Source organism: Callithrix jacchus, chromosome 4 (assembly GCF_049354715.1).
Source record: "Callithrix jacchus isolate 240 chromosome 4, calJac240_pri, whole genome shotgun sequence".
NCBI lineage: Eukaryota > Metazoa > Chordata > Mammalia > Primates > Cebidae > Callithrix > Callithrix jacchus.
Genome location: NC_133505.1, coordinates 57,884,867 through 57,912,202, shown reverse-complemented (window position 1 = coordinate 57,912,202; position 27,336 = coordinate 57,884,867). Strand labels below are relative to the sequence as shown.

Genomic DNA, 27,336 nt, shown 5'->3' with positions numbered 1-27,336 from the left:
CAGAGATAAAAATACTGACTTTATTACTGGTAGAGCTGGCATGCAAATTGGCTTAGATGGGCAACTCAAGTGGGCTTCTTACTTCCCAAGTTAATTAAACTTGCACACTTAGTCAGATCAGCTAGAAAACTGCTGCTCTTTCTTGCATCCAGCAGGCTTCCAGTGGAGGAGAGAAAAAAGTGCTTAGCTTGTAGGTAGAAGGCAAATGCTGAGGTGGAAAGTTGAAGAAGCTGGGTCCCACAGGAGCAATGGCCATTTTTCCAGTCTCACCAGAGCTAGTTTAGAGAACTGAGTTCAGAGATAATTATACATTTTCTTTCTTTCTTTTTTTTTTTTTTAGACTAAGTCTCTCTCTGTCACCAGGCTGGAGCAGTGGCGCAATCTCAGCTCATTGCAACCTCTGCCTTCCGGGTTCAAGTGATTCTCCTGCCTCAGCCTCCCAAGTAGCTGGGACTACAGGCATGTGCCACCATGCCCAGCAACAAATCTTATAAAGAAAAACCAACAGAGTAAAGGTATGCTTCCATGAGCACCAACATAAGCCCCAGAGAATCACCAATAATGAAATCTCAGCACCTGTATGCTTATTGCCATGTGACAATAGGAAGTCTGGATGAATGTGAAATATGACAGCAAAATACACATACACATACACACACACACACACACACACACTCACTCCTTAAACTGAAGGAACTGCAACAAAAAGTATTTGGGAAACAAACCGAGAGAGGAAAACACCCATCAAACATCTTTGAACACGTGTTACTGCAAATCAGGACCTGCATAATTACCGAAATAGATACTCCTTCCATCAATTAAAACCAAGGGGGTCTCCTTTGAATCAAGCATTCTTGAGGGGCTGCTGTGGGCTTACATCAAATAACCTTTTCAAATTCACACAATGTGGGTTTATCTAGGCTATCACTTAGATTTAGTAGCAGTATAGGGGAATGTTAAGAGCCTCAAATGTCAGAGACCCTCTGGGGGCTCCTGACATTTTGGGTCAGCTCTGCCAATTATTAGCTGTATGGCCTTCCGCAGTCGCTTAACCTATTTAGGAGGAACACATTTTGGTTCCTCATCTGCAAAAATGAGAACAACTGTATCTGCCTCAGGATGGCTGTGAGGCCTATTGTGTGTCTGAAACATAGTTAAGTAATTTCACTACAAAGAAAACACTCAATAGTATCCATCTTTGACTATTCAAAACACATCACTTTTCAGCCAAAGACCAAAAGCAAATAACTGGAGTAGAAAACAAAATAAACAAAAGCAGCAGGTCGAGTGACATACTCCCAGATTATCTAGGTAATTCAAGATTGACACCTTGACTTCATAAAGCAGTACTGTACTCAATAAAACAAGTCTCTGGAAAATACTGAGAATTGCTTCAAGAATAAAACTGAGCTAGATGTCAGAAAGTAGGATTTCTAGCCGTGAGTACAGTCCTACCTACCTATTTGACTACTGGCAATTTACTAAAGCTTTCTATTCATTCTGCTGTACTTTCTCTCCATCTATGTATCTCCTCAGTCCTCCAACCCTTATGGAGGGAATGTCTCTAAGGCAAGATTCATACCTCCAGCATCTTTGCAACTCCACTGCCCAGCTTGCAAATAAGTTCCCAACCAATAACGAACTGGTATAGCTTTATCTATAAGTGATTTCTCCTAATCTAGTTCTAATAATTTGTAAAATTCTAGGACAGAAATTCAGAGAAAGAGCGAGAACTTTTTTCATTAAGTTTCGAATACTGTCAACTTATGGGATCTGTCTATTCTTAAATCCACCATCTTCGACTCATTTGTCCGTATGCAGAAATGCCGTTCCCTCTGTGTCCCATGGCCCTTTTGTCTGCTGTAACAGGCAGATATTGTCTAATTTTGATAAAATGTCCATTCTGTGTTTTAAAAGGTTAGCTTTTCTCTTAAGTCTCTTAGGTTTGATTCATCAATTCATGCAGAGATCTGACAGGGAGTAATCTAGTTGAAACAGAAGATTTGCATTTGGGGCTTTTAGAGAGCAAAACAGTGCTTGTAAGCCCTTCCTGGTCACTGTCCTCTCTAAGGTCTTAAGTGCCCATCTTTTCTCTGGGATCTTGCTCACAATCTTCTGTTTCACTGAAGCAGGAGCAGCTGTGAGAAACAGACTGCTCTGAATTAGAGAGAGAAGGGGTTTTATTATTACGGCCCGGGAGCAAGGCTTTATGTTTTTGTTTAAATGGCCAAGTTCCCCTAAAAGAGAAGCTCTGCCTTTATGTAGGCTTACACTGTAGATATTACACGTGAAAGGATCTTAGGTTTACAGTCTTAGAAATTACAAGTGAAAGGGTCTTAGGTTTACAGCTTTAGAAATCACATATGAAAGGGTCTTGGGTTTACAATTTTAGGAATTACATGTGAAAGGTTTCTGGTCTCCAAATGGAGGAGTGGGGTGGAGATTTGATCTTGTTTAAGTAAAAACAGTATCTTCTGGAGAGATTTCCCCCTTACCATGCCTGCTATCCTATAGGAAAGTGATTAAGGAGGCACCAGCCAGCCAGTCAGCCTTTTCTTCTGTTGCAGTGTGGAGATCAAGGGGGAGGTGATCCTAGATGCCTGAGCCTCCTTCCTCACCACAGCTGCTGCGATTTCCCTTGCTGGTTTCAGCATGATTACATTGACCTCTCTCTTCCTTGGTCTCCTTACCACCTCCTCAATGTTCAACTTCTATATTCCTTTCCAACTGCAGCCTCAACACTCACCTGGTTATAACCATAATTGTGATTTTCTTTGTGTGAAATAAAGTCAGTCCTAAAATGAGATAAGTAAAAAAAAAGTTTTTATAGAAAAAGAATTTTTAACATTTGTATTGGTTGTCTAAGCTATAGTAGTTAGGAATTGTATTTAACCTGACATAACAGTGGTTTAAACAAGACATTTATCAAGTAAAATAAACCAGTAGTAGGCCAGTCTAGTGCTAGTGGAAAGAGTCCTTAGTCATCAGTGACCCAGACTCATTCTGTCTTGGATTACTCTGTATGACTTCTTCCCTCTTGTCACCTCATAGCCAAGATAGCTGCAGTTATTGACTCCACCTGTCATTTGTAATCCCAGCACCAGACCTGGGGAGAGAGTAGACGATAAAAAGGCCCCCTTCCAGGTTAGCAAATACCCTTTTCCCACACAGCTTTCCCCAGTCCCATTCTAATACTTCTATTTAGATCTTCTTAGCCAGATTGGCCACTTGGCCACGTCTTGCTTCAAGGGAGAATCTAGGAAATGTGGTCTTTTAGCTTGAGCCTATTGCTGGCCCAAGTGAAATCAAAATTGTTATAATGGAAGAAAATAAATCAATATTGGGTGGCACCTAACAGTATCTGCCACAGCTGCTAATCAATAAAATCTCCCTTGAAGACATGGGGAGATTCACTCCGGATAAACTCCACTATATCACCAATGCCAGTTGCCTTGCCTTGTGTATGCCATCAGCTCTTAGCTTTCTATGGGTTCTACATTCCTGGATTCAACCAATGATGGATTGAAAATATTTGGGAGGCTGGGCACGGTGGCTCACATCTGTTATCCCAGCACTTTGGGAGGCCAAGGCGATCATGTCACCTCAGGTCAGAAGTTTGAGACCAGCCTGGTCAACATGGTGAAACCCCGTCTCAACTAAAAAGCCAGGGGTGGCAGTTGCCTGTAATCCCAGTTACTAGGGAGGCCGAGGCAGGAGGATCATTTGTACCTGGAGGGCAGAGGTTGCAGTGAGATGAGATCACGCCACTGTACTGCAGCCTGGGCAACATGGTGAAATCCCATGTCTACTAAAAATACAGATATCAGCCAGGTGTAGTGGTGGGTGACTAATTCCAGCTACTGGGGAGGCTGAGGCAGGATAATCACTTGAACCTGGGAGGCAGAGGTTGCAGTGAGCCAAGATCACAGCACTGTGCTCCAGCCTGGGTAACAGAGGGAGCCGCCATCTTAAAAACAAAAACTCCAAAAAGTAAAACTTGAATTTGCCGTATGCTGGATACTATTGTTGAACCCACATGAAGTAATGTATAGCCATTGTATTAAGTATTATAAGTAATCTAGACAGAATTTAAGGTTTATGGGAGGATTTGTGTAGGTTCTTTGCAAATACTAAACCATTTTATATTGGGCATCGAAGGATTTTGGTATCTGAGGGGGATCCTGTAAACAATCTCCCATGGATACTAAGGGATGACTGTAGTAATGGCTCAATAAATAACTGGTGAATGATTGAATGATCAGAATGTTTTGAATTCATCATGTCTGCTATTTTTCACAATACAGGTAAATAGAAAATACATTAGCACTTAGTTATTAGCCAGCAGCAGGGAAATGGCCACACCCTAAGCACCAGGTATGGACTCAAAAGTTATCTTGAATTTTGACACTAGGTATCCTTGCTGCTTAAAGTGGCAGGAGCTAGCTAAAAAGGCAGAATTTGAGGCTCCACTCCAGATCTGTCAAGTTAAAGAATCTTTTTTTTTTAATATGGAGTCTGACCTTGTTGCCAGGCTGGAGTGCAGTGTAACATTAGGCCGAGAGATGGAAGGCTGTGTGCACTTGGAGCTACACACATCTGTGCAGTGGGTTACATGAAGGGGAGATTAACACCAGCTTCCTTTTTAAGACAGGATCTTGCTCTGTCACCCAGGCTGGAGTGCAATGGCATAATCATGGCTCATTGTAGCCTCAAACTCCTGGGCTCAAGCAGTCCTCCCACCTCAATCTCCCGAGCAGCTAGGACTATAGGCATGCACCACCATACTGGGATAATTTTTTAATTTTTTTCTAGAGACAAGGTCTCACTGTGTTGCTCAGGCTGGTCTGGAACTCCTGAGCTCAAACAATCCTTCTGCCTTGGCCTCCCAAAGTGCACGTATCCAGGTATGGGCCACCATGCCTGGCCAACACCAGCTTCTTTAGAAATGAAAGACCATGTGAATACATTTTAAGAAAAGCAGTTTCCTGTATTCTTCTGTAAACATTGAGAATTTATTTTATTTTTCCTCCAGTGGCCTATGTGTTTGATCAATAATCACAGTAATTTTCATAACATTGTATGGTTTGGCATGGCATAAGTAGAAATAAACCCAGAAGCCATCATTCTCAGCAAACTAACACAGGCACAGAAAACCAAACACCGTATGTTCTCACTTAGAAGTGGAAGTTGAACGAAGAGAACACATGGACACAGAGAGGGGACCAACACACACCAGGGCCTGTCAGAGGTAGGGGGCGAGGGGAGGGAGAGCATTGAAACAAATAGTACTGTAACCGAGGTTTAAAACCTAGATGATGGGTTGACAGGTACACCAAGCCACCACGGCACACCTATGTGTGTAACAAACCTACACATTCTGCACTTGTATTCCAGAACTTAAAATAAAAATATCTAACATTTATTGAGCTCTTACTAAATGCCAGTCCCCATTCTAACAGTTTTATGTGAGCTGTCCTATTGAATCCTCCTTATTGCTGCAAGAGATAAGGACTCTCATCACTGTCATTTTACAGACGAGCAAACTGGGGAGGAGAGGGGTTAAGTAATTTGCCCATGGTCAGACACACAGTAAGTAGAGAAGCAGGGTTTCAAACCACTCCTGAGCCATGACCTTGGCCACTACATTCTGTACCGCTTGCCTCAAGAAATGTGAAAATAAACAACTAAAAAATCTAATTGGGAAGTAAATTCTCAGCAGACATTCAACATTTAAGTATTTGTCAAGTGCTAATACCAAATGCTAATACGGAAGGACAATGTTAATTTTTATCTACATTGATCTATGATTTTTCAGATAAATATCTTGAAACTACATTTTTAAAACCTGTAACTTTTAGTAATTTCTATTCTCTTCTGGGTCTTTATTGGACTTTGATTTCTTTCTTTCTTTTTTATTGGGAAGCATTTCTAAGTCATTCTTATCAAACTCAACTATATAAGATTATCATAAACTAGTGATTTTCTTCTCATTACATCTGAAATGCAGACAGTGAGAAAAAGCAAGACAACTACAATCTTTTTTTTTATATTTTATTTAACTATATTTGCCAAGATACTTGCAAAGCCTGTGGAGGTCTAGGAACAACATCTCCAGTCAACAATTGTTTCCTTTCTTGCACTTCAATCTCTGGTGATTGATCAGGGGCCTCCAAGTAGCAAGTTCTTCTTTGTTTGGGGAAGGGATCAGTGAACAATGTAACTCCTTCCTGACATTTCAGTTAACAACTTTGAAAGAAAAGGTTTTTAAAATCCAATGAAACTCCTAAAGAATAAGTGACTCTGCTTCTGCCCCCATGTTCTCCTCTAAAGAATCACACCTGAAAGTTTCCAATGATTCCACCAGCGAATTTCCCTCCTGTTCTAATTAACATTGTAGGGTGGAGGTCCTATACGCTGGAGACTTTTACATTTGTGTTTGATGTTACAACAAATAGAACTTGAAATATATATATATGTATATATATTTTTGAGACGGAGTCTTGCTCTGTCACCAGGCTGGAGCACAGTGGCGCAGTCTTGGCTCACTGCAACCTCCGCTTCCTGGGTTCAAGCAATTCTTCTGCCTCGGCCTCTCAAGTAGCGGGGACTACAGTCGGATGCCAAATGTCTGGCTACTTTTTGTATTTTTAGTAGAGGTAGGGCTTCTCCATGTTGACCAGGATGGTCTTGAACTCCTGACCTCAGGTGATCCATCTGCTTTGGCCTTCCAAAGTGCTGGGATTACAGGCATGAGCCACTTTGCCCAGCCAGATTCAATGCACTCTCTATTAAAATACCACTGGCATTCTTCATGCAAATAGCAAAAAATGACCGGGTGCATGGTGGCTCATGTCTGTAATCCCAGCACTTTGGGAGGCCGAGGTGGCTGGATCACTTGAGGTCAGGAGTTCAAGAGCAGCCTGGCCAACATGGTGAAACCCTGTCTCTATTAAAAATACAGAAATTAGCCAGGCATGATGGCGTGCATGCTTGTAGTCCCAGCTACTTGGGAGGCTGAGGTGGGAGAATCGCTTGAACCCAGGAGGTGGAGGTTGCAGTGAGCTGAGATTGTGCCACTGCACTCCAGCCTGGGCAACAGGGTGAGACTCCAGTCCCCCCCCACCAACCCCCCATCAAAGAAAAAAGAGAAAGATATATTGTTCAGTATGGTGACTATAATTAATGAAGAAATATTATATTGAAAAATACATACTAGTTCGAAGATAGTGAGTTATCGCAACTGGTTGTTGAGTCAATTGTGGATTGAACTTTTTGTTCTACTCTTTTCCTGCTTCTTACTGCTGCATTTGACAAGTCTTAAAGAGAAAGAAAAAGGAAAAATAAAGAAAAATACATAGAGCATATTCAGTGTTTCCACTACAAAAATGAAAAATAACTGTGAAGAAGTGTGTTTGATGATTCACCAATGAACGTATACTTGAAATGTTATGTTTCAAAAAGCAAAAAAACAAAAAAGATGTTGTACATGATAAATACATATAGTTTTTTTCTGTCAGTTTGAAACATTTAGAAATTAAAGAATAGATAATGTGATACACAAAGCTATTTATGTAGGTAGTTTAAAGTTTTTTAGTAGCCAAATTAACCAACTCAGGAGACTGGTGAAATTAATAATGTTTCTTTCTTTCTTTTTTTGAGACGGAGTTTCGCTCGTTACCCAGGCTGGAGTGCAATGGCGTGATCTCGGCTCACCCCAACCTCCGCCTCCTGGATTCAGGCAATTCTGCCTCAGCCTCCTGAGTAGCTGGGATTACAGGCATGCTCCACCATGCCCAGCTAATTTTTTGTATCTTTAGTAGAGATGGGGTTTCACCATGTTGACCAGGATGGTCTCGATCTCTTGACCTAGTGATCTACCCGCCTCGGCCTCCCAAAGTGCTAGGATTACAGGCGTGAGCCACTGCGCCCGGCCTAATTTTTTATATTTTTAGCAGTGACGAGGTTTCACCATGTTGGCCAGGCTGGTCTCAAACTCCTTACCTCAGATGATCCACCTGCCTCGACTACCCAAAGTTCTGGGATTACAGGCATGTGCCACCATGCCCAGCTATGAAGCTATGAGCTATTTTTTTTTTTTTTTTTTTTTTTTTGAGATGGAGTCTTGCTCTGTCACCCAGGCTGGAGTGCAGTGGCGCAATCTTGGGTCACTGCAACCTTGGCCTCCCAGGTTCAAGAGATTCTCCTGCCTCAGCCTCCCAATAGCTGGGACTACTGGTGCTTGCTACCATGCCTGGCTAAGTTTTGTATTTTTAGTAGAGATGGGGTCTCACCATGTTGGCCAGGCTGATCTCGAACTCCTAATCTCAGGTGATCTACCCACCTCGTCCTCCCAAAGTGCTGGGATTACAGGTGTGAACCACCGTGCCCAGCGTACTTTTCCTTTTTTTAAGAATAGGTTGTTCCACAAGCACTTTCTCACTTAGAGATAATAATAATAATGAAAAAAGAATAGGTTGGCCAGGTGCAGTGGCTCAGCCTGGGTGACAGAGCAAGATTCCATCTCAAAAAAAAAAAAAAAAAAAGGAAAAGTAGCACTTCACATCTAGAAGGACAGGATGTTAATTAGACGGAACATATAAACATGTATAAAGAATGTGTCAATCAGAATAGTAAATGTTGGTGGATTGGTCATTTGTTCAGTGGGGAAATCCAGGAAAAGGCACATCACTGAGTAAATGTTGGCAATGACCTTCTAAACTTATGAGGGAATTTTGTGATTAGATTTCTATGCAGCCACACATAGGTGAGGTAAATGTGGTGATTATGTGACCTTTAACTAGTCTGACCTCTGTAATAGTTATTTCTCTCTCTTTTTTTTTTTTGAGACAGTCTCAACTTATCAGGGGGAAGTTGAGAATGGGCAGTTGTAGTATGGCAAGTTGTGAACTGCCACATTGCTGCTAAGCTCTGCTGCCTGAGAAAGTTCTTGAAATGCTGTGGCTGAACCTAAACACCACCCTAAGAAAACCAGGTGTACCTCCACATAAGATCAGCATGGTGGGCAAAGCTAACGACAGCATACTGAACCAATTCAAGCCAGAGTGAAGCCAGAGTGAAACTATGCTGTCCTTAAGCAAGGGTAACCAGATTCACTAAGAAGTTTCAGTATGAAAACCTTTCATTCTTTTTATCCAGTTATCATCTCCTCTCTGGGAAACAGATGTCTTAGCAATATTTTTGATAGTTTCCACAATTTCTCAATCATTTGGTTATTAAGATTCAGTCCAAGCTAATTTTAAAATGTGCTCTCAAATTTAGCTTAAACAGGCTGTAACTCCTGTGACACACTGGTTGAGTAAATGGGCAGAAGAGATGGCAGGAAGTGGCTTATATAACTGGCTGTTCGGTGCAAGGGCTGACCACCACTGATTTTATTCTGCTTCCAACTGGTTCCATGTGCTGTTCTCCGCTTTTGCCATCATACTGATCTTTATTTAGGGTCAATATGTCTCCCTTGGGTTTCTGTCAACTCTGTCCCAAACTGGTTCTCCAAATGAACAATCCCATTATTTGGTGAACATGAGCAGCCATACTGCACCCTCTTCTCTTTTGTTTCCTTCACTTGAAGCTCTGGACAATGTTTAAGTTCTCCTTTCTGCTTCTAAGGTAGATGTAGTATGTCGATGTAGATAATGTTTGTCCAATCCGCAGCCCATGGGCCAGCCACATGCAGCCCAGGACAGCTTTGAATGTAGCCCAACACAAATTAATAAACTTTCTTAAAACATTATGAGATTTTTTTGCTAGCTCATCAGTTATTGTTAGCGTTAGTTTATTTTATGTGTGGCCCAACATGGTTATTCTTCCAATGTTGCCCAGGGAAGCCAAAAGATTGGACAACCCTGATGTTGATTATGTATCTATCTACTTTCTTTGCTCACTGAGTCATAGTTTGTTCTTTCCCTGAGGGTACAGGCCACTGTAGCAAGTCTTTTGCCTTCTGCAACCTCAAATTGTGACTTAATCACAAATGTTTAGGTTCAGGTGTGCCCCCCAGACTCGCAGAGAACATATGGAGCTCTAACAAGAACTTTCTATCTCACTGTTCAGGAGGTGGCACCATGGCCCCAGTGGGTCTAGGATTCTTTGGATCAACAAACATCCAGCTGAAACTAGAAGGTCAGTCTAGCACTGCCAATCTCTAGGACCCCTTCCACCTTTGCTTGTCTTAGATGGGGTGGGAGAGAAAAATAAGTTGGTCCCTCCTGGCTGACAGCTACAAAATAGCTCCCATGATTCTGCTCCCTCAGTTGCTTTTCCAGCCCCCTTTTATAGATTGAGAAGCAGGACGCAAAAAATTGTAATGCAAGGGTCGCCATTACATGGGTTCAGATCACCTGCCTCTTGGTAAGCCAATGACCCATTTCCCTAACAAATCAATGCAGGGGTGGGGGGCTTACAAATGATGACTATTAACAACCAAATGTTTAAACCCTGATTTGAATAAATCAAATACTAAAAGACACCTTTGTGATATGACAAACAGGGATATTTCAATATGGACTTCTATTTAATATTAAGAAATTATTTATTTTGTTAGATGTGATAATATCATCGGTTATGTCTTAAAAGTAGGCTCTTCTCAGACATATAAGGTGATCTGTTTATAAGTTAAATGACATGATGCCTGGGATTTACTATTTTAGAAAATCAGCAAAAAAGAAAAGTTGAGAGCAGTGTAAAAGGGAACTGGAATGGCAAAATATAACTAGTTTGTCAAAATTAAGCGGTGGTTACATGGGAGCTCATTAAACTGTTTCTGCAAATGTTGGAAAATTTCTAACACAAAAAGTTTTTAAAGCAAATCTCGATTATTTTTAAACATCTTTTCCCCAAAGGTATATGTTTAACAACAATGGCCAGTAATTTACAAAAAGTATAGACAGTGCTCTGGATTCTCAGACTGAGAAGTTAGAGATTCCAACCATGTTTACCTAAATTTCTGAGGGAACAAGAAGGCACCAGCTCACATTTATTTTACATATAGTCTACACATTGAAAGCTGGGCATATTTTTTCAACCTTCCCCCCACTCCTCCTTACTGGCATATTAACTCATATTTGACAATTACAAAATAAAAGCTCAATTTATTGATTGAAATGTTTGGTTGCCTATAAACTCAATAAATTAAAGCCAAGACCTTAATATATAACTTTCTGAATGTGTAGTAAAAGGAAATATTCAGAAAAACCTATAGAACTCTCAGGTTTCTTAATGTTGAGATAAATTATAATATTGCCATAACTAATGAGATGTATATAGTACTGAAGTTGTTGCACATTTTAATTTTTATAAATTGTGCCAATAGCAATTACATTTCTACTCTTGGGTTTTAATATGATTTTTTTGAATGAGATAAAAGGTGATTGAGTTTGTCATATTCTGTTTGCCTGTGAGACTCATTTTTTCTTTCTCTGTTCTGTGTCCCTGGAGGGCCAGCACCTGTGGACTATGTCACCTGACCAGGGCAGACAAAGAGAAGTGAGAGATTCCTGCCCCCCAGTTCTTTCTTCAATGGTGAGATTCAGGCAGTGGCTGCATCCCTCTGCACTGTACCTTTTATTTAGGTGACCCTCTGGCAAATGTCCAGCTTTTACCAGGTTCTAATAATTCATTTGGCTCCCCTTGGTCCTTCAGGCCGGGGAGCGATTCTTGAGTACAGTAAGATCCTGTCTCATTCATTTCACTGCACCTCTTTCTCTGTACCTAGCCTCTTTATTGCTTCTTCAAATCCCAGCTGAGTAAGCCTTCTGCTTCCTATGGGGACACTGACTGAAAGGAAAGTAGTGGTAAAGGATTTCAAATAACAAACTAACTCACCTCTGAAGGAACTTGTACACCTACAAGCCATGGTTGTTCATCAAACACATAAACTCCATCAGTTATAAGAATTTCCATGTTTCTCAGCAGACTGCATGAGTGGAATTAACTAATTCTGGTGCTCAGGCTGGGCCTTAGCACTCATGTCAGGCCAGAGCAACAGGTCTACCCTAATGGATCTTCCCATATAGGCAGAGTGGATGGCACTAGACGGTACAACTGTTTGGTGATGCCCCCAGACACTGTCATTCTGGCCCCAGAAGAACCTGATAGCTTGGCGCACCCTATGGGCTTCTCATCCTCAGGTTTTGGAGTTGGTTAACGGTAAATAGAACTATGAGGCAGTCTTCTCTGACCATTCTTCTCTACTCAGTCACAAATAAGGAAATAACCTTGGAAATATATTTTCTCAATAAAGAAGATTTAAAGGGGGAGAAAAAGAATTCCCATGGGAAAAACATGGTGAATAACTGCTAAAATATATAAACACTACTCCTCTTTACTCGCAAATATAACTTATTCTATGTTAATAATATATTTGATTTTTTCTACCATCCTGACATCACCAATATTTGCTTCTCTTGAGGCAAAGACAAAGTCAAGTTGTATCTTGGAAATGTGCATGAACTGCAAATCCCTCTCTTTCTCTCACCAGTCTTTTCTAGGGGCGTAGTAGTTTATGCTGTAGAGTAAAAGCAGACACTAATTTAAACCATAATGTTTTTAAATGCGATATAAAACTATAGTATAATAATATTATGTTAAACATGCTACTTTGTTACAAAATTAATATGGCTCATAATAAATTGGGGAGTAGAATTGCTCAAGTAGAGAAAAACTTGATTCATTTTTTAATCAATTAGGGCACAGATATTCATTAAATAGTCTTACTAGGTTTTATATTAATTGTTTGCTTTCCATTTCACAATAAAAGATGGGGGGCAGTAGGCAGGCAAGATATTACCATAACTTCTGTGTGTTTACATATCTCCTTAATATTAGCACATTCATAAAGGCCTTACTATGGACTAGGCTCTGTGCTAAGCACTTTAAATGCATTTTATTGTGTGCATAATGCTAGATGCATCAGTAACATATACTGTCTCGCAGAAATAAGGACAGATTGTGCTCATAGATACCAGGCTAATAAAAGATAGAGTCTAAATTTGAACCTGGGCTCCAAAGCCAAAGTTCGTGTGCCTAACTGATATGCAGATTTCTCCTTTACAATTCTTGTCTTCTAACAGAGTGATTCACCTTCTGTTCAAAGTTCACCTGTGTTCTGAGCCCCAACCCTCCTGTCTCTTGGAGTTCGGTTTATCCATTATCTGCCCTTTCTCCACTCTTTGCTATCTCCACCTTTACTGTTTTCTTTCCCACAGAATAAAGGTAATAACTGTCCATTAAGTTAAAAATGAAAGATCTAATTCACTGATTTCTATAAGGCTCCATTATAGGTAGCACCTTGGGAACACTTCTATTACAAAGCAATACAGAAGATAGTGGAGTCATTCTATGCCCACCCTGACAACTGCTCCTCTGCCTTCATCACGAACAGTGGCGTGGGCTGAGCAAAGTACACAGTGGGAATTGCCATACCTGGTGAAGCGGCACTAGCGCCTTACATGCCTGGTGGAAGATGCTGGCCACAGAGGGTTAGGAAACACAACAAGGCTTGGTAGAGAAGAGCAAAGTGGTAACATGATGGAAGACCAACAGCAACTATTAGGAACTTCTGTACTCAGTGGAGGATTGGGAGCCACCAGGTAGAAACAATTGTCTAGAGGAACAGCAATAAAGTCAACAGTATTCAGGAAAGTATACCTTAATAGCTGCAACTGACGAGACTCATAGGTTTGCAATATCCACTGGGGCACTGTAACCACAGCAGAAACTACGAGGTGATTAAAAAGCAAGAAAATTATTTCATCTGAGAGAGAACACAGGTGAAGTAGCAGCAACACTCAGAAAGTACAGGACGCAGTAGAACCACTACTATTCTACGATGTGGAGAAGAATGGTGACTACTGCTGGCAAAATTTTCTTCATCAGTGTAGGTGAGACACCACCCAGAAAGTCCTCAAAATTCTTCGGAGAGAATTTATAATATAAAACATAATAAAATTACTGTTATTAAAAATCAACAAAAAATCAGTAATTAATAAAATGCTTCATGATAGCAAAACTTTTCAAGAAAACGGATATACTAGAAGAATTTATTTCCTAGTATGACTCTACATGCCTCTTAATTTATGTGTCTGATATATGCAGTAAATCATAGAATGAAAAAAGTTTTTTCTAGGATTTCCCAAACTCTAGATGCTTTTTCTGTCTGTAAAAGACCCATTTCATCAAGGGAGCCCTGAGAATTATTCCCTGCTGCTTATTTTGAAGATGAAGACCAGAAAGTATGAAACTGGGTAGCTGCCACATTAATTTCCTAAGGCTGCTATAACAAAGTACCACAAACTGAGTGGCTTAAAGCAGCAGACATTTATTCTCTCACAAGTCTGGAGACCAGAATCCAAAACCGAATTATAGCAGGATAGTTTCTTCTGGAGGCTCTAGGGAGAGAAACTGCTCATGCTTGTCTCTTAACTTCTGGTAACTCCTTTTCTTGGCATCCTTGGCTCATAGCTGCTTCACTGTGGTTTCTGCCTCCATCTTCACCTTGCTGTCTACACTCTGCATGTGTTTCCTCTGTTTCTTCCAATCTCTCTCCTCTTATAAGGACACCAGTTATTGGATTTAAGGCTACTGTAATTCAATATTACTTAATTTCATTACGTCTGCAAAAACCCTATTTCCAAAGGAGGTCATTCTCACAGGTAGTGGGGTTAGGACTTCAACCTATCTCAGGAGGTGGAAATAGAGGCACAATTTAACCCACAACAGTTGGTTTTCTTTCCTCTTTTCCTCCCTCTCTTTTTTCCTCTCTTTTTCTTTTTCTTTTTTTTTTTTTTCTTTCTTTCCCACCTGTTACTGAAGCCACTTTCTTCTCCCGAAATTTCTGCCTCCCAAACCTGCTGTCTCTCTGTTAGCTGGGCTTCGGGTAAAAACAGTAAGTCACAGATGATAATTATGTTGAGCCTTTCAACTGGTTTTGTAAATTGAGTTCAGCAGAGTAAATTTTGAGTAAATTACAGTTTGTTTAAATTAATCAGTCAATTTGAGCAAAAAGGTCAATATGGTTGTAGATATAAACAAATATAATTTTAAAATAATAAGGTATTACTTTTTTAATAGTTTCATAAAATGAATAATTTAATTTTCTTTAACTTTTTTTTTTTTTTTTTTTTGAGACAGAGTCTCACTCCATCACCAGGTCCCAGGCTGGAGTGCGGTGGCTCGACCTCAGCTCATTGCAACCTCTGCCTCCTGGATTCAAGCAGTTCTCCTACCTCAGCCTCCTGAGTAGCTGGGACTACAGGTGTGCGCCACCACGCCCAGTTAATTTTTGTATTTTTTTAGTAGAAACGGGGTTTCACTATGTTGGCCAGATCGTCTCCATCTCTTGACCTTGTGATCTGCCCAAAGTGCTGGAATTACAGGCGTGAGCCACTGCACCCGGCTTGATTTTCTTTAACTTTTAAGTTTTCTGGTAGCTTAAATCAATTAACTAAACTGTGTGGGAACCCAATACAAAGAATGAAGAATCCTGATGTTTCCATTCTGATTTTCTGTTGCTGTTGCTTTTAGGGAACAAAACAATGTATTTAGCCTCTTATTTTCAACTTAAGGAAATATGTAGATCTTGATGGAGAAAAGATAAACTTATGAATAACCATTTGCTAGTTATAGATCTCACAAATGGACTTTTAAAATATTAATCAATGATACATACAAGCAAGAGCAGTCTCTATTTACTAAATCTGTGCTCACTGATTTTTATTTGACTTACAAATTGTGCAGCAACATTTCACTTTTCCACATGGCCCTTGTATTTCTTTTCCAAGTAGTTGGCCCTCTCTTTCACAGTAGCTAAAAGGCAGATATAGAGATCTGTTTACTTAAAATTTAAAAACGCCTTGCATTTTGTTGATACTCCTATTTGCCTAAATAGCGGTCAATACCTTCCATTGTTGTATTAATAATGATTCAGTCACACTGCGACTTGCAACTAAAGGTGGTTTGCCATAAGTGTATTTATTAACTTAAAACAATCTGTTTTCTCCCAGTTCAAGAAACACAATATGTTGTGTATCCACAAACCTAAATATTAAAGAGCAATTTCATGTGTTTGCCTAGAGGTATAATAGGTACACTGTTAATTGAGATGATGAATCAATGTGTACTGCAAACCATGGAGCTGTTCCAAAGTTAGGCAGATCCCTGGGCTAAAGAAGGCAGAGAAAGATCTTTAAGTATTTTTATGTGACTTCAGGATTTAAGTTTCAAGACCTTTCATTTTTACCACTCATGAGAAATAAAATGTCCTTTTGAGTTAGAGTTTGCAAAAATTTTAGCTACTTTTTATATCCCTACTGGTTCTTCTAACATATCAATGTTTCTACATGTTTATTTATAGTGTCTTCATTACTATAAAAATAATGCATATAAGTTTAAGAAAACTTGAAAATATAAAAATATAAAAATCACATTTATGATTATCCATAATCCTACCACCCAAAAATTATAATCAAATTGATCACTGGTATAATTTTCACCCTGTGATTAGAGCCAGTCTTACAGATTGTGGGAACCAGAGCAAATCAACCACTGTGTTGACTTCTTTCATTCAAATATTTGGGCATGGATAAAATCTGTTTTATAATAAGAGTACAGGGAAGCATTAAATGGGCCATAAAAACTCTAAAGGAAGTGATCTTTATGGCAAAGAGTCAAGGAAGAAAAATGGATAAATTCATACCACTTTTTCACGTAAAACTCAGAGGCTTCTTTTCAGTAGCTGAGAAATTGGGTTTGAGTCAGGTAAAGGGAAAGAGTCTTAAGCTGTTGCATTGTGTCAGCAGAAGCCACTGTAAACTGACAGACTATTCTAGCCGTAAGAATAATCCAATGGCAGTTTGACAGGGAATTTCTACAGAAATTCAACCAAAACCAGAAATTGCAGTTATTACACCTGGATAATACCTACTAACTAATTTGCTCTTCCTACATGCAAAATGATTATGAAACAAAACTACTGAATTCAAAAAACTTTTTAAAAAACATTAATAGGCAAAATTTATTATTTCTCTTAACATTACTTTGTTTTTCTCCAGAAGTATGTGTTTGTAGATAAACAATCTCTTGATTCTGACATGCAAAAACACCCTAAATTTAACCTCTCTGAATTTGTTAAGGAGGAGCAATATCACATGCTGTAGCTTTTTTTCCAGTACAGTGGAAGTCCTCAATAAATGTTTTGAATAGTGAGATTACAAAGTACAGAGATGATGCTGAATCACCAGGTTTCTTAGTTACAAACTACAGAAATCAAATCTTCTCTACGAAGAAAATGGCATTTGTTGAGAAGGTACCAGGAGGCTCACAAAATCAACTGAAGGCTCAAAACCCAAAGTCAAGAAACAGGTCCCTCCAAAGCAAGCTAATGTCACAGGCAAAGAATACCATAGGAATATTATAGTTTACAAAATGCTACTACTGCTGTCACAAAAATCACCCAAGTTATGCATTCTGCATAACTGCCTTCAAAATTCTCTAACTTCTAGATATGAGAATCCAATTGACCAAGCCGAAGTTATAGACTAACTTGGCAAATGGCAGGGGGTGAGGATTAGAAATATCTACCCCAATGTGAGACTCAACAGTAGAAAACAAAACTTTTATTTTAAAATTCCTTCAAAATAGAAAGAGTCTTGGATGTGGGTAGCCAAAAATGACAATATAAAAGTAATAGTTGCACTTACTGAGTTATGTCTCAGGCTTTGTTCACAATTTTTTACTGAGTAACATGATCCTTACTGTGACTTCATTATGACTCTACGAAGTCGTTATTATTCCCATGTTTTAGGGAATAAAATCAATTACAGAATTCGTGACTTGCCCAGATTCACATATCAAGTCAACACCGTAGTTAAGATAGGGAACTAGGCAGACTGGATTCTAGGTCTGAGACCCTAAGCATTGATCTATATGGAATGCTCCAAAATACTCCTAAATGTCTCCCTTTCCTGTTTGTTAAAATGCCTCAAGTTTCAGCATGCAGTTTCTATTCATTAGGTTGTAATCCTCTATTAAAAACCTTTAGTGATTTTCTATCAAAATATCAATACATGTGACCCATCTATACCATGAAATATGTTTACCGTCTTAACTAAAAAGGTAAAACTGATATTCAAGACACATGGTGAAGTTTTTAAAGTATTATAATGTTGATATTATAAAATCAGAAATGTGTGTATGAAAGATACTTATGTATAAATGTATGGAGGGAGACCAGAAAGATGAATATCAAACTCTTGCCAGGAGCATAAGAGTGAATGGGTGGATATTAATACTTTGTGTAGTTCTGTAGATTTTATTATCTTAAAACTATAAATATATGTAAGTATACATATATATATAATCATTTATATTTCTATTAAGAGAAGCACTTTTTCTAGGATGTACGTAATACCTGAAATACAGTAGTACAACACCAAAACCAATTTAGCTAAAGAAAAAAAAAGAGACAGTTTTAGAGTCAGACTTTCATTTTAATGTGGCTACTGGAATTTTCTAAACGGCATTAGACCTCAACAGCCATTTCATGTCTTAGTTTTCCCATTTGTCTAATGACAACAAGAGAAAAAAATTAAAAACCTTATCTCGCTGCACTGTTTTAAGGATTATGGTTAGCATGTATAAAGAGCCTGGCAGGTATCAGGTGCCAGTAGATGTTAAAAATGCCACCAAAGGCTTACTCTGAAGACACATTTGTGCCTAAGGCTCAGCAAGCTGAGGCGTGCTGATAAAATATAGTGGGGAATGAGAACAAGTTCTGGAAGAAAAAAAAGAAATAAAGATCTGTCATATTTTCTGGGAAGTCCTTCAGTTCTAACCTTATCTTTGCAAAGCAGATTGCTCGAGGCCATGCCTGGCTTCTGTGACTTCCCTTTCCCTTTAGCTGTGTACTCTCAAAGGCCCAACTGCCAGGACACCAATCAGGCGGGATCTCCCTGGAACGCACATGCAAGTTTCTGTCCTCCAATCTCCTCCCTTACCACCTCCTCCTCCTCTAGCTCCTCCTCTTTTGTTCTTTATTTTGTTTTGTGTATGGTTACCATCGTCATTTATTATTAGTAAAATTAGAAATATATGTTTGGGACATAATCCTCTCTTGGCAAGGCTGTGCAGAGAGAATATTTTAAAATTAAAATTCTCTGCCTTGACCAAGTAATCAAGATTGATGTCACCATCACCAATAGTAACGCATATTTATATTAAGTACCCCCTTATATGATGTGATGAGAAGGGCATTCTACCTCTGTAGTCTTCAGCCCAAAAAATGTATAACCCCAGTCCAATTATGAGAAAATATCAGACAAACCCCAAGTGAAGAGTATTCTACAATATATCTGACTAACACTCTCCAAAAGAGTCAAGATTGTGAAAGACAAGGAAAGGTTGAGAAACTGTCATAAAATATAGGAGACTAAGAACTTGGGACCAAATGCAGTGTAGGACCCAGAATTGGACTCTGGAACAGAAAAGGGATTCTGGTGAAAAGTCTGGCGTTTAGATAATGGTATTATAACAATGTTAATCTCCTGATTTTTATGTTTATACTATGATTATGTTAGATGTTAGCATTAGAGGAAAGTGAACAAAGGTCAAGTAGAGACTCTCTGTTACCTTTGCAACTCTTCTATAAATCTGAAATTATTTAAAATTAAACATTTAAAAATGTCTGTTGTTTCATTTTTTGTGAGTTTTGTAGTTGTTAGTGATGTTTATTTGGCTGGTTTTTGAGACAGAGTCTCACTCTGTTGCTCAGGTTGGAGTGCCGTGATACCAGCACGGCTCACTGCAGCCTCCACCTCCCAGGTCCAAGTGGTCCTCACGTCAGACCCCTAAGTAGCTAAGACCACAAGTGTGTGCCACCACTTTTTGGTTTTGTTTTGTTTCTTGCAGAGACAGACTCTCAATATGTTGCCCAGTCGAACTACTGGGCTCAAGCGATCCTGTCACGTCAGCCTCTCAAGGTGTTAGGATTAAGGTGTGAGCCATCGTGCCTGGCTTGATTCCTAATGTTCATGAGCTATAACTATTTTGATGACTTTATTACTTAATTAGCATTTCTTCATTTTTACAATTCATTGTACTTATACAAAGGTTTTTAATTTTTTTCCAAAACACTGCCCCATGTATTTACCACCTTACTTCTCTTTAATAACTTAGGTTTCTCATCTTTTCATAATTTATAAAGTGCCTTTATATATACTCTCTCACTGAATCTTACAACAATCAGACAAAGCAAGACTCCTCACTACTACATTAAGGAAGAGAAAAATGATGACTAAGACAGTTGAAGAGATTTACTTTATGGTATATGAGTTAGTGACAGTCTTAATAAGAACCTAGTTTGGTGAAATTCAACAATCCTTTTTTAAAAAACAAGCAAAGAATCTGAATAGACAGTTCATCAAGAAAGACATACTATACAAATGGACAAAAGCACACAAAAGATGCTTGACATAATTAGTTGTCAGGGAAATTCAGATCAAACCCACAATAACACGTCACTTGACACCCACTAGGATAGCTAGAATTAAAATTAAAAACTCAAGTATTGGTGAGGATGTGAAGAAATCATAATCCTTATACATTTCTGGTGAGAATATGAAGATAAAAGTTACTTTGGAAAATTGTCAGCAGTTTTTCAAATGATTAATTGTCAACTTACCATAAGATCCAGCCATTCTACTTATTATATATTCAAGAAATGAAAACATGTGTCCACAACAAAAACTTATACATGAATGTTCCTATCAGCATTACTTATAATACCCAAAGGTTTAGAATAATTCTAATGTCTGCCACAAAAGATTAATAAACAAATGTGTTATAGCCATATAATGAAATATTATTTGGCTATGAAAAGTAATGAAGTACTGATAGGTGCTACAAATGGATAGACCTTGAAAACATTAGGCTAAGTAAAAGCAGCCCATCACAAATGACCTCATACTATATAATTCCACTCATATGATAGTCCAGAATAAGGGAATCGATAGAGAAAGGATAGATTTGTGGTTGCTTTGGGCTAGGAAAGGGGTGTAGGAATTGATAAAGAATATGGGATTTTTTGAGGCGATGAAAATGTCTAAAATTGACTGTGGTAATAGCAGAAACAGAATCAACCTAGATGCCCATAAATGGTGGAAGGCATAAAGAAAATATGGCAAATATACATCATGAAATACTACACAGCCATAAAGAGGGATAAAATTATGTTCTTTGCAGCAACATGGATGCAGCTGAAGACCATTATCCTAAGTGAATTAATACAGGAACAGAAAACCAAATACCACATGGTTCTCACTTGTAAGTTGGAGCTAAATATTGACTACACATGGATACAAAGAAGGGAACACTAGATGCCAAGGTCTATTTGAAGGTGGAGGGTGGGAGGAGGGTGAGGACTGAAAAACTACCTATCAAGTACTCTGCTGATTACCTGTGTTGACAAAATTATCTGTACACCAAACCCCTATGACATGCAACTAATGCACATAAAAAAACCTGAACATGCACCCCTTGAACCTAAAATAAATGTTGGGGAAAAAAAGACTCTAAGATTGCAAATGGGCAAAATCTACAAACATGTAATTCATAAAAGAAGTACAGATGCCTAACATACATGAGAATTTTTTTAATGTACTGTGGTGATGGTTAAATGTATCTGTGGATATACCAAAAAACACTGAATTCTATGCTTCAAATGGGTGAATTGTATGGTGTATGAATTATATATCAATAAAGTTGTTTTCAAAAATTAAAATTAAAAAATTATTTCCCACAGTGAGTCAAGCCAGTAATAAAAATACATGAATAAAATAGTTGGCTTTCCTCATGATGCTCAAATCTAACGGATGAAGAGATAAATAATTGTGTAAAAACTGTGGTCTAGACATTCTAATTCTTAAACCCAGAATTTTTTTTAACAAGTAATATAAATCATCCAGCTGAGTTATCAGGCAATTATCCTCATTTTCAAAGCAGGAAAGCAATAGGTATGCTACACAGAAAATCCATTTCTTCAGTTTAACAGTAACAGTCCAAGATGAAAGAAAAGAGAGAAGGAAATCTTAGCCATGTACTTAATGAAGCACTCACCTTCAGCAACAATCCTGACACTTTTAAGGCTCTGTTCACCCTTGCTACAGGTAAGATGTCTCATTGTGAAAATCCTGGAAGTGTAAATAGCAAAGAGTAACCCCAAAAAAGGGGATGTCTTTACAGAATGTAAATTCTAGCTCAACACTTACACATGGTGATGATCATATTTGAAAATACTTTGTGCCTGATCTTTGGTTGATGACAATTGTCCATTTAATATGCACATGGAGGTAAAGAGTGAATCTCTTTCCAGCAGAAAAACTATATATATAGGTACATATAATTATATGTAATTACATTTAAATATGTAACACATCTTATATATCATATACATATGTACATACAACAGTTCCCAACAGAAAAGAGATGTAGTTTCAATATTCTCAAATTTAAAAGTACATACATAAATTTTTTCTCAGTCTGTAAAGTTTGAAATTCATGTCAATTTTAGAATTCTGTGATTAAGCCTAAGTTTGGGAGTATCTATTGAATAACTAAAAGTAGACACACAAAAGTTCCCTATAATCCCCATCTCTCCCAGTTGAGAAATAGAGTGCTCCAAGTAGAAAAGTCAATATCTTAATTTGATAGCACTTTCCAAGTGAAAGTAAAATTAAAAACTAAATAGAAAATAGTTGTAAAATTTTTAATCCCTTTTTTATGTTTCAGAAGCTTCTTTGATATCGTCAGTACCTTGAGATCAGTGTCAAAATAAGTTATGTCACATAGAAAAACAATATGGGGTATACATGATATTTTGCTACATGTAATTACATAGCCATATAAATAAATAAATACTGGTTTAAAAAATGAAAAACAATATGGCCTAGCAGAAAGAAGCTAAATTTAGGAAATTGGGAAAATCTGTATTCATTCTGACTCTGTCATCTACTTGCTGTACAACTTTGAGCAAGTTGCTGAAACTGAGCCTCAAGCTTATCATTTGTCCGTAGAGTTCTCTTTTAACTTGAAGAAGTTAGTTTTGTTGTCTTTGCTAAAGATCACTTCAGAGGCCCTCTAGCTCTTCTGCAAAGTTAATCAAATGAAAGGTGAAAAGTCAACTTGTCTAAAGAATACGGGGTCTCCTGAGAAGATTTTAACCAATATTCTTTAACATCTCCTTGGAATTCAGAGTTAACACAATTCATTGACATAAACTGATATGTCAAGAATTGATAGGAAGCCTCCTGAGACTGAAGAAAAAGCAAAAATAAAGCTGTTGGCCATAGTTAAAAGAGACATTTTTAACCTGGGGTTCTATAAATAGAATTCAGATGGTCCATATGTTTAAATAGGGAACCATGAGTGCATTTAACTGAAATTTAATATTTTTCCTATTGTGAATGAGGAAAATAAACAACAGTATCATTAATAGTGTTGATAACTGTCACTAATAGAAATTACAAATAATATCTTCTATTTTACTTGCTTCAGATATCTCAAAATATTATTTACACTCATTACTCCAACTTGGAAATTATGCTCATTATTAGACATGCTACTATATGTTGTTATTTCATCCATTATAGAGAAGCACCTATATCTGATAGTTGGGTTTAGGTGCTTATTTTATATTACAGAATTTTGATTGGTATACTTCAATATAACTGGTTTCCTTAGTAATCCTATGTATTTTATTTTGTGCATTTAAAATATATTTTGATGTGGGATTCCGAGACTTGTGCCAAAAGTGTCCATAGCCCAAAAATGTTGAGTTCCTAGCTTAAGACAAGTTCCAAAGCCTTGGGCAGCTGCTTTGGAGATGCTGGTGCTGATTTCTCTGGTCCTGTAACCCTGCTCAGTTCCAGTGTTCTGTGAAATAATGCTGAGTGCAACTGAGTAGCTGGAGACACAGCCCTGGGGAAGGCCATCCACCATAGACCCCAAGAAGGTGCAAAGAGCCTTTGTGGAGAGAAAGACCTTTTTTCACCAGTTCCCATATGGCAGCAAGAAATTTTTCTGTCTGCTCCCCACTTGGGAAGAGAAGTTGGAGTGGCCATCCATCAGAGTAAAGAAAACCCAAGGTCTCTTTTTGGAAGGAAAACATTAAAGAAGCACCAAAAGGGGGTCACTGGACCTTGTACCAGTCTAGCAGTTGAGCACTTAGGTAGCTACATATATAAATCAATGGAGCAAGCTATGTTTGCAAAGTACAAAAATACATCAAATTGCAGTGGGACTAAACAAGGTGGGTAAATAGGCACCTAACACAGTGTCCAGAACAGAAAATGCTGAAAGTATTTAGTACCTTCTTCCTAAATACCTCCCACCTTCCACAACCATTACAGATAAACGAAGGTAGAAAGAGACAATTTAACAAGCAGTGGTGGTCCAGTTTCAATTATTCTTTGCTATTAAAAATATAAACAAACAAATTAAAATTTCTAATAATAACAATTAGCTACATTTTACATATCTTCAGAAAATAAAGAAATTGTTTCTTTTCTAAAGTCACAGAGCAGGTTGAGGATCAACAAGTTGAAGATCCCATGTAACCCACTGGCTCCTATATTAACCCAGGAATACTTCATTTCTATCTATGTATTTAGGTGGGAACTTGAAGGTTCATTTGCATGGTGCGTGTTTTATTTTGTTTGGTTTGGTGTGCATGAGGACATGGCTTACCCATTCATGATTCTTTCCGATTTTACCTCATTTACTGAAGACACTAGAAGAAAGCCATCTCTATAGTTTCCTAAACAGACAAGGCAACAGATAAATCATTTCCACTTTAGGACACACACACCCTCAGCCAATTGTCTTTGTGATTCAGAACTGTCATGAGAGAGATTTTTTTAAATCTTCAGGTTCACACTACCATGTGTTGGTCTGCACCAGGAATTTGACCTTCCCAAGCTTCATGGCTTGGGCTTCATCCTCCCTTTTGTTCCAGACACAGAGAACCTGATGATAAGCCCTCACTGACTGAAATACTGAGAGCAGACAGCAGTATGAAAGCTACTGTCCGGATTCTACATATTTAGAATTTAAAATGAAATGTATTAGAGTAAAGCTGTCCCCCTCTCCCTTCCTCACACTGCTGGCCTGCCTGCTGAGTGTTTCTCCCTTCAAGTCTGCCCTATATTCAATTCACTCAAATGATGTTTATCAATTGTATATTGTGCTAGACATGATATTATTCACTCTAGATAACAAATTAGGTGCAAAAAAGACACCACCCCTGTTCTTGTGGAGCTAGCAGGTCAGTAAGGGAAACAACCATTCTTAAAAATAACATGTAAATAAAAACACTACATAAATATAGCACACACCGCAGACAGCCAACTATACTAAATGCAAAAAAAAGACCACAATTCAATGAGAGATAACAGTGAAAACCTGGTTTAAGATGGGAGATCAAGGAAGGCTTTTCTGAGAAAGTAACATTTTATCTGAAAACTGAAGAATGATGGATGATGTATAGAGGGTTGGGGGCAGAGAGTATGTGGGACAAGTTCCAATTAGAAAGAGCAGCTTATGTGAAGAACTGAACAAGAGAACTATTTTCCCAGATGGCACATGATGCAGCGTATTTCAATGCGAGGGCCTAAATTCATAAGAAGACAACAAATCTGAACTCCTCAAAGTCCTAGCGTAGTACCATCACCTGTATGAATAGAATCCTCTACTCTCCATGCGTTGAGAAGTTGCTGAGCTGCTGAAAATGTCCCAGAGAAGAAGAGAGGCCACAGGTCTTGGGTTATTTAATATATGGTGTCACTTTTTATTAAAGAATTTAAAACCATATTGATTTGTGATATTGTTTAGATATTCTTGCAATTTATAATTTGATACTTAGTTTTCACAAATTTATATATAGTTTATTAATGCAAATATTTTGCATCGAGGATTCGTTGGAACACTCTTTAGGGTACTGCAAAACCAAAAATTAAAGTGTGTGATGTACAAATGTATTTTTATAGCTAAGCATGTGAACCCACTCCTCTTGTGCTATGCTATAAGGAATAATGGAAATAGTCGCTTTTTTTCAAAGTGTTTGTATATTTATAGAATTTCAGAGATTGTTTATTCCTAACATATCACATTCTACTGTGGAAAATCATACCAGAAAGACCAAAAAATCCTGGTGCTTTGTTTTACAAATATTTGTTATAATGTAGACTTTGGCCTGGCAGTCATTTGCACGCTCTCTCCAAATTCTGCATAGAATATTTTGGAAATTGGGCTTCATGAAAGAAATTTTATTTAACTGGTAACTCTTGGTTCTCAAAAACAGGTTTATTCTGCCATGAGAACAATTCCATAGTGGAGACAAGAATTCCTCCACCCATATGATAGTTTTAAATTGCTTTGCATCTTATTTACACTTAACTATCTATCAGGATGATAGATTAGTTACGTTCCTGTTTAAGTTCAGTCTCTTTCTGTTTAAGACTAAAACATATATCACAACCCATTTGGGTACTTCCTTATTTACAGTTGTGCAAATCAGAGTAAGGAGTCAAGAAAAACTTCATAAATAAACAAAACTTCCCCTTGCAGTCCTATATATTCCTCATTGCTCATGGGATAAGATTTAACATCTAGCATCTTCAATATTGAATGTGAGGGACTTTACAACACGGCCACCTCCATTACAACATTATCTCTGCCACTTCCTCCTTTCCTCCTCATCTCTTTTAGGTTCCAGCTTTGCTTGACTAATGGCCATTTCCAAAACATGCCATGTTCTCCCAAGCTTTATACCATTTCCTCCATCTGTTTCACTTGCAAAACCCTGTTAATTTTTTAGTTCTTACATCGATATTATTTTATATGCTAATGTTCTTGGCCTAAGGCAAAAAGTATCACTGCCTTATTTACGTTTCCTAATACTTTCATAACCACTATTATATCACTTATACGTTTTTTTATAATCATTTGCTTATATTTATGTTTTTCCAACTAGATCCTTAATTTCCTCAAGAAGTTAATAGACCAATTCTATCTTTTTCTTTAAATTCATGGCTTCTACGAAGCCTACCACAATGTTTGGCATACAATAAGCCCTCAAGAAATGTCTACTAAACTGAGTTAAACATGATTCTAGAGACCTATCCGATAGATCATTGGCATCACCCAGCTTCTCACAACTTCATTGCATATTCTTCAAATCAACATTTAGAATAACTATTAGATTACAGAGCATAATTTTCCCCAGTGGGTGGAGCATTTTAACCAGTCTTGCCCATTTTTTTTCTTGTGATG

At 38.1% G+C, this 27,336-nt stretch overlaps 1 protein-coding gene across 1 annotated transcript in view; it reads left to right on the top strand.

The window, feature by feature from the left end:
- Positions 1-19,697, top strand: part of LOC108587707 (putative UPF0607 protein ENSP00000382826) — a gene marked incomplete at its 5' end in the record, with an annotated part of 46,940 nt that extends 27,243 nt beyond the window's left edge. The window contains 5 exons of the mRNA XM_078370888.1: positions 341-515; positions 10,072-10,140; positions 11,455-11,538; positions 13,287-13,898; positions 15,148-19,697. The remainder of the gene's footprint in view (positions 1-340; positions 516-10,071; positions 10,141-11,454; positions 11,539-13,286; positions 13,899-15,147) is intronic.
- Between the last annotated feature and the right edge of the window lie 7,639 nt (positions 19,698-27,336).